Source organism: Ailuropoda melanoleuca, chromosome 11 (genome assembly GCF_002007445.2).
Source record: "Ailuropoda melanoleuca isolate Jingjing chromosome 11, ASM200744v2, whole genome shotgun sequence".
Classification (NCBI taxonomy): domain Eukaryota; kingdom Metazoa; phylum Chordata; class Mammalia; order Carnivora; family Ursidae; genus Ailuropoda; species Ailuropoda melanoleuca.
Window position 1 is genome coordinate 9,227,215 of NC_048228.1, and position 8,825 is coordinate 9,236,039.

Here is an 8,825-nt window from a genome sequence, read left to right on the forward strand (position 1 = left end):
GTGTCGAAATAGGGTCCAAAGGCGAAGAGGTGAGTGCAGATGGTTCCAAAGTTGGTCTGCATGAGAAAAAGAGTGAGGGAGGGTTTTTTTCCTTTTAGGTGCTTTTTGAACAGTGGGGAGGTGGACGTGCTTGTGGACCAGGGGAGGGGATGGTGAAGGGGAGAGAGTAATTTAGGGGCAAGTGGAAGGCAGGGAAATGGGATCTCAAATGGGGGACCAAAGGCCTCGTAGTGCAGAGCTGGCCTCTTGGTTCTGAGATGCGTCCGGTTGTATTGTGATACATGAATCCGTGTGTTTCATGTTCTCAGTTTTGTTTCCTGTGGGTTGTTTTGTTTTGTTTTGTTTTTTACTCCATCAAACTAGATTGGGGAGGGGGGCTCAGAGCCTCCGGAGGGACAGGCATCAAGCAGACGGGTTATCAGGGAATCAAGGTTGGGTTGTAGGAGTGAGATGGTACATACACCACCCGCCCCCCGCCCCGGGAGGAGCTGGCAGGTGAAGTTTTCCAGGGGAGTTCGATCAGAACAAGGTCTGTTACTGTCCTGGTGCCGGGGAGGGCACAGGACTAAGGAGGGGCTCTGGGATGTCTTTGGAAGATTCTTGGTTCTTTGTGGGGGCCCTCGGAGTTTGCCGCAAAGGCTCTGGGGCGGGGTGAGTGTTGGTCGTCAACGCCGTCCGTCAGGAATGCTCAGGGGCTTCAGGACAGAGCAAGGACAGACTGGAACCACCTTGACCCAACAATGACCTTCATAGCCTAGCGGCCACTGCTCACCTTTACCTCTCGGATCTCAGACGGCTTCCCTTTTGACGACTCTACCTTGGACACATTCAGGAAGAGATTCTGAGAAACACAGGTCTCGGTGTGGCCAAGGAGGTGCGGATTGTCCCATGGAAGTGTAATGCAAGTCACATACATAATTCAAGATTTTCTAGGAGTCACATTTTACAAAAAGGAAAACAAAATTGGAGAATAATTTTAATAATATATTTAACTCATCTGTCCAAAATACTACCATTCAGCGTGTAGTTAGTATAAACAAGAACGAATGAGGCATCTGTACTCTAGCTTCCAAATCGGGGTGCGTTTTACCCTTGCCGAACATCTCCATTCAGACTAGGCGGGTTTCGAGAGTCACAGGTCGCTGGTGGCTGCCACGCTGGACAGAAGTAAATGATAGGACAGTGCACAGTTCGCTGTCACACAGAAGCACAAAGACAATGCTTTTGGTTTTTTTTTTTTTTAATTTTTTAAAATTTTATTCATTTAATTTTTTTAAGTTCCATGATTCATTAGTTGCGTATAACACCCAGTGCACCATGCAATACGTGCCCTCCTTACTACCCATCACCAGCCTATCCCAATCCCCCAACCCCCCTCCCCTCTGAAGTCTTCAGTTTGTTTCCCAGAGTCCACAGTCTCTCATGGTTCATTCCCCCTTCTGTTTACCCCCCCTTTCTTCTTCCCTTTCTTCTCCTACCGATCTTCCTACTTATGTTCCATAAATGAGCGAAACCATATGATAATTGTCTTTCTCCGCTTGACTTATTCCGCTTAGCATTATCTCCTCCAGTGCCGAAAGACAATGCTTTTGGAGGTGACTGGCTCCTGAGCCCTCAGGGAACGAAGGCCGGGAACTTGATGCGAGGAACCACGTTCACGGAGGGGGGGAAGAACCCTGTTCACGGAATGGGCACCCCACCCCAGCTAGGGAGTGGCCCTCAGCCTTCTTGGCCAGCCCATCATCCGCTCCCTGTCTAGACCTAGAGAAACCAGCTGGGTCCCACGACTGTGACCCCACCTGGCTCTGCATGTGGACATAACCTTTTGTAATAACACAGGGCACCCCAGCCCCTCCAGACGGCATGTGGGCTGGACCATGGAGGGGCGGCTGAAGGTGGTATCAAGGGGCAGGAGCCCTTCCCTGGGCTGGACAGAGCCCAACCAGCTGGACAGTGGAGGACAGAGTCCCATGCGACGTCTCCTCCACCCCCGTCATCCTCCTGGATCCCCGAGAGTGGCCAGAAAGGCCACCATGAAGAGTCATGCCTCTGCGTGAAGTCCTGGGTACTCGGGGAGTTTTTTTGGATGAAGGGTAGATTGCTATCAGCTATTCAGCCTTGCTCTGTGGGCTCATGAATCTGTTTAGTTTTGGAGTTTTGTGGGAACACATTTGGATGAGAGGAGGATGAGGACCAGTCAAGAAGGCCACAGAGAGAATGCAAGGCCCACCGGCTCTGGTGTCGCTGTGGAAGCAGAGAGAATAGAGGGAAGGAGGGTGCTGAGTTGACAGTTCCTATCGGCCTTAGGGAAGATTAGTTCAGGTCTAATTGGCCATGAAATTTGGGGAGCATCTCCCCTGAAGACCCCTGGGGATTCGAAGAGGCAAGAAGTCCATCTGTTTTGCTCCTGTCTGGGCTCCCGGAGCCTGGCTTTGTTTGCTAGACACCGATATCAGTTTGGGCAACTGTGCAAATAAAACCAAGGCCTCTGGCCAGCTGCCCAGGCTGTTCAAAGTCCCAGCAGAGGGGCATCTGGGTGGCTCAGTCGTTAAGCGTCTGCCTTCGGCTCAGGGCGTGATCCCAGCGTTCTGGGATCGAGCCCCACATCAGGCTCCTCTGCTGGGAGCCTGCTTCTTCCTCTCCCACTCCCCCTGCTTGTGTTCCCTCTCTCGCTGGCTATNAAAAAAAAAAAAAAAATTTTTAAAAAAAAAAAAAAAGATAAATGCATCTTCTTAAAAAAAAAAAAGTCCCAGCAGAGAAGCAGGAGGTGTGCACGTGCAACGGGACAGGGGAAGAACCAGGCCTCGGTGGCCGGGTCTGACCCCACGGCACCCCGACGCCCGCCTGTCCCCACGTGCCTCGGCACAGCGGTTAGCGGTGGCACACTTCACTCAGGTCGTTTCGAAGACGACACTGATGATGTTCCAAGAGCTGAGGCACTGGGGAAGGAGACATCCTACCACCTTGCATTCCACATTTTGACCCTCAGCATTGTTCTATTCCTCTAGTTACCAAGAGAGGCCACACAGATGACGACAGAGAATGTCTGTGAATATTAGTGTTTTGATTCAATAATTCATAACGCTGAAAGCATGTCCACAGACTGAACACAGGGATGACGAGTCATGGGTTGTAAACTCTCTCTACCAGGGTAAAGGGTGGCTCTGACATCTTGAGCACAAGTGTGTGCTTTGCAAACGTGACCAGGAGACCTGCCGACAACTCACGTCTTGTCACCTGAGCCTAGTCTATGATCAGATTGTTGGGCTTAAAAGTCCTTCAGATTTTCTTGATGGGATTTCTGAAGCATGTTTATTTAGAGATAAAATGTAATATTTAAAAAGGGAACAGGAAGTAGACTATGTGAGTATTGTTTGTTATACACTGTCTTCTGCCATCTGTGTTTGTTTTTATTTATGCTTTCTTATCTTTTTCCTCCCTCCCACTCTTAGCATCCAGAATCCAGCTCCCCTCCCTGGTTCCTTGTGTATTTTTCCAGGGAGTTACACACAGACTATCATCTATCTATCATCTATCTGTTTATATATCCAGGCAATGGCATATATACCTATATACTTGTTCTTTTTTTTTTCTTAAGATTTTATTTATTTATTTGGGAGAGAGAGAGCCAGAGAGAGAGTCCAAGCAGGGGGAACAGCAGAGGGAGAGGGAGAAACAGGCTCTCTGCTGATCAGGGAGCCCTACATGGGGCTCGAACCCAGGGCCCCAGAATCATGACCCTAGCTGAGGGCAGATGCCCAGCCGACTGACCAACACAGGCACTCCTTGCTTGCTCTTTTCATTTTTATTTTTTTTACAAAAATGTTAGCATACTACTTCCTGGCTTTCTTTGCTTAATAATATAACTTGACTATTATTCCATATCAGCACATAAAGACCTTTCTGGGGTGCCTGGGTGGCTCAGTCCACTGAGTGTCTGTCTCTTGGTTTTGGCACAGGTCATGATCTTGGCATCATGAGATCAAGTCCTGTGACAACAGTGGCTGTGGCTGACACCATTTTGGGAAAGCTCCACTTCTCCATACTCTGACACATTATACACAAACCTCTCAGGCCAGTTCTTCTCCTTGTGTCCATATCCCTTCCTGCCTACTCAAGGATACTGCACCTGGAACAGTCCACTCATTGTCCTGCATCACAAGTCCCCCACCCCTCCTGGACCGTCCTCACCAGAATACACACATGCTGTTATTTCTCTCATTTGGATTCACCCTTGATCCCATACCCCAATCCAGCCACTCTTCAAGTCTCTGCTCTCTTCAAAGTAAAATTCCTCAGTGTCTCCATCTCCTTACATTCTCTTTTCCAAATCATCTATATCTATATCGAATCATGATATCTGTTTTCTGTCAATATCTCAGAGAGGAGGGTTAAAATCTCCAATTACTATTGTGGATTTGTTGATTTCTTTTAATTCTGTCAGTATTTGTTTCATGAACTGAAGCTATATTATTAAGACTATCAATGGGGCACAATTAGGATTATTATGTCTTCTTGCTAAATTGACTCTTTCCCATTATACAATGTCCCTCTTTATCTCGGGAAATAGTCTTTGTCCAAAATTCTTCTTTGTCTGATAATAACATAGCCCAGCTTTCTTTTGATTAGTGTTTTCATTGTATACTTTCCCCCCAACCTTTTTCTTTCTTCCTTTTGGTGTCCATATATTTAATGGACAGCATATAATTGGTTTTTGTTCTTGTATCCAATCAGATGCCCTCTGTTTTTCACTTCGAGTATTTTTTCCATTTACGTTTAATGTAATTACTGGTGTGTTTGGGTTCAGTCTACTACTTTTCTATGTGTCTTCTATTTGTTCCATCTTCTCTCTGTTCCTTTGCTTTTCATTTTCTTTCTTAATTTGGATTGAATATACTTTAGAATTACAGTTTATCTGCTCTCAACTTTTTTTAAAAAATGACTCTTTTTTTTAGAGTAGTTTTAGGTTCACAGCAAAACTGAGTGAAAAGTACAGAGTTCCTATACACCTCCTGCCCCCAACATGGTACAAACTCCCTATCAACATCCTCACCAGAGTGATACATTTGTTATAATTGATGAACCCGCATTTACGCATCATTATTTTCACTACCTCCCCCTCCCTTTTTAGTGTTACTTTAGATGAAAATACTCATCCTTAACTTCCCACAGTCCACCTTGAAATACTCATACCACTCCTCATATTATGAAAAACTTTGAACAGCATAATTCCATTTACACCTTTCCTCCTATGTGCTATTGTTGTATATTTTATTTGTACATTTGTTATAAATATCATCATATGTTGTTATTATTTTTGTTTTAACTAGTCAACAGTCTTTTAAATAAATTTTTGTAAATACCCACCATATTTACCATTTCTGATGCTCTTTATTTCTTCTTGCAGATCTATGATTCTATCTGGGATCATTCCTCTTTAGCTGAAAGTGTCCTCAGTATTTGTTGTAGTGAAATTCTGCTGAAACAAGTTATCTCAGTTTTTGTTTTCCTGAAAATGTCTTTATCTTGAGATTTGAAGATTATTTTCATTGAATAAAGAATTTTAGGCTGGTAGTTTTCTTTCAGCATTTTAAAGATGTCATTCTACTATTTTTTAGCTTCCCATGTTTCTGATGAGAAGTCAGCCATTTTTCTTATTGTTGTTCTCTTGAATGTGATGTGTCCTTTTTTACTTTAGCTGATTTCTAAAAAAAAATTTTTTTTAATCTTTGGATTTAATAGTTTGACTATGATGATCTAGGTATGGTATTTTTAAATTTACTCTCCTTGGGATGTACTGAGTATCTTGACTCTGTGGATTGATATCTATCATTCACTTTGGAAAATATTTGGCTATTATCTTTTAAAATTTTCTGTCCCATTTTCTTTCTCTTTTCATTTTGGAACTACAAATACAAGTACATCAGCCTATTCAATATTGTCACACAGTCCTTGGATGCTCTGTTCTATCTTATTTTATTATTCCTTTTTCTTCTGTGTGCTTCAGTTTGAATGATTTCTATTGACCTATCTTTGGTTCACAAACTCATTCTTCTGCTATGTCCAGTATGCTATTAAGTGCTTCCAAAGAATTATTCATTTCATCTACTACATTTTTCAGTTCAAGGATTTTCTTTCTTTTTTTTTTCTTTTTATTTTTTTCAAGATTTTATTTATTTATTTGACAGAGATAGAGACAGCCAGCGAGAGAGGGAACACAAGCAGGGGGAGTGGGAGAGGAAGAAGCAGGGTCATAGCGGAGGAGCCTGATGCGGGGCTTGATCCCAGAACACCGGGATCACGCCCTGAGCTGAAGGCAGATGTTTAACGACTGAGCCACCCAGGTGCCCCGGGTTAAAGGATTTTCATTTAAAATATTTCAGGGGTGCCTGGTGGCACAGTCGGTTGAGTATCTGACTCTTGGTTTTGACTCAGGTCATGATCTCAGGGTCGTGAGATCGAACCCTGCATCAGGCTCCGCACTCAGGGTGGAGACTGCTTTAGACTCTCTCTGCCACCAGCAACCCCCCATCTGCCATGTGCGCTCTCTCTCTACAGTAAATAAATAAACCTTTTAAAAAATAAAATATTTCATTTCTGTGCTGAATTTCCCCATTTGTGCAAATGTTTTGATCACTTTTTCCATTAAATCCTTCAATACATTTATATATTTTAGTCTTTGTCTGCCAATTCCAGCATCAGGATTACATTGAGTTTGGGGCTGTTGACTATTCTCTTGACTCTGGGTCACATTTCCTACTTCTTTACATGTCTAGTAATTTTTAATTATATGTTAGACATTTTGAATGTTATATTGTGGAGACTCTAAATTATGATATCATCCTCTGAAGAGTGGTGTTTTATTTTTTCTGGTAGGCAGTTAAATCACAGGAGGATTATCTTGATCTTGTTGAGAATTGATTTTAGACTTTGTTAATGTGAGTTTATTTCCATTTTGCCCATAGTCCTAGAGTGAAGCCCTTACTTGTAGGCTGTTTCCCTTCTAAACAGTAAACTTCCTGGGTTTTCAGTGGAATTCTCAGGGTATTCACTAAGCTTTCACCTCCCTGAATGGCCCAGAACCCCAATATCGCTTTAGCACTAAGACCTCTGAAATCTCTGTTCAGCTGTCAGCCTCCAAGCAGGTTTTCTCCTAGGCATGGTCGAGCCTTGTGTTGTACATGCATATCTTAGAATTCAACTACAGACCCAAAGGGAATCTCTGAAAATTTTGGGGGTTCCATCTAGGCTGCTTCTTCTCTATGGTTCTCTCTGGTTAACTGCCCCCCAAATTTTAGCTGTCTTAGCAACCCTAAACTCTGAGCTCTCTTTTTGCCACCCAGTGAGATTAGCTCTCTGCTTGGAATCTACTTCCCTGTGGCACAGTTTGAAAATTACTCCCAGGCAGAAAGTCAAGGTGAGTGTGGAGCTTAGCCTTGTGGGCTCTCCTTCTCTTAAGGATCATAGCTTTTCATCAACTGTGGTTCAATGCCTGATCTATAGTTATTTATGACAGGCAAATAAGTCCAATACAGCTATTCTGCTCTGGATAGAACCTGAAATTTCTCCTGTTCTTCTCTGAGCCCTTTCCAATTAAGCTTTTATCCTCAAGACCCTATCCTTGGAGGCGCTTGGCTGGCTAAGTTGGATGAGCATGCAACTCTTGCTCTCTGGATCGTAGGTTTGAGCCCCATGTTGGGTGTAGAGGTTACTTAAAAATAAAATCTTAACCAAAAAAAAAGAGAGAGAGAGAGAGAGAGAGACCCCATCCTTTTTCAAGGTTACCATTGACCTCCACTTTGTCAACTCTCATTTCCATTATACAGTCTCGTCTAACCCGAACAATCAGCAGCATTCTTCAGTGTTGATCACTTTCTTATTCTTAAAGCACTTTTTTTCTCCACTTGGCTTCCCAGAAACCAATTGTTTCTTGGTTTTCCTCCTACTTCACTGAGAGCTCCTCTCGAGTTTTCTTTGCTGGTTCCTTCTTGCCTTCTTAGTCTCCAAATGTCGGAAAGCCTCAGGACTCACTATCAGACCTCCTCCTTTCTCCATCTACACTATCCTTGATTATATAATTGAGTCCCAAAGCCTTAAATGCCATCTACATACTCATAATTCTTAGATTTATGCCTCCAACCTGGGACTGTGCCCTGAAATCCAGTTGGAGCCCTAACTGCCTTTTCAACATCTCCACTTGGAAGTCTAGAAGGCGTCCCAGCCTTAACATGTCCACAACAGAACTCGTGGTTTTTTCCTTCACAAGCCTGCCTCTTCCCTTGGTTTTACCCATCTTCATAGATCATTCTATTCTTTCCATTGTGTGGACCAACCATTTTAGAGCCATTCTTAAAACCTTTAACACACATCCAATCCACACTGGAAATCTCACCCCCCTGGATTATTGTGATAACCTCCTGAACAGCTTCCTTGCTTCCAGTCCTTGTCCCCTGTGTCAGCCAGGGGCACAGCAGGATAGCAATGGCGCACTTAGAGGGTTTGATTGCAGAAATTCTCAAAGGGCCTTTGTATTAGTTATGGGTGGGTCAAGGGTACCAATAAGAGATAGTGAAGCATCCTTGTAACCACCCCTAGGAATAGATGGAGTTATAGATTCTGGAAAGGGCCACTTGATGTAAGTCATGGCCTTTGGTAGAAAAAGTCAGCTCCTACCATGCTACAGTCCAGCAGAGAGGGAGCCGGGGGAACCTCTGATTGCCTGCCACTTGTCTCCCACTGGCTGAAACTAACCGGAAGCTGGATGGTTGGGACTCTATTGAAACAGGCCATGAAGATGGCCTCCCAGGGAAGAGAGTAGGATGGAC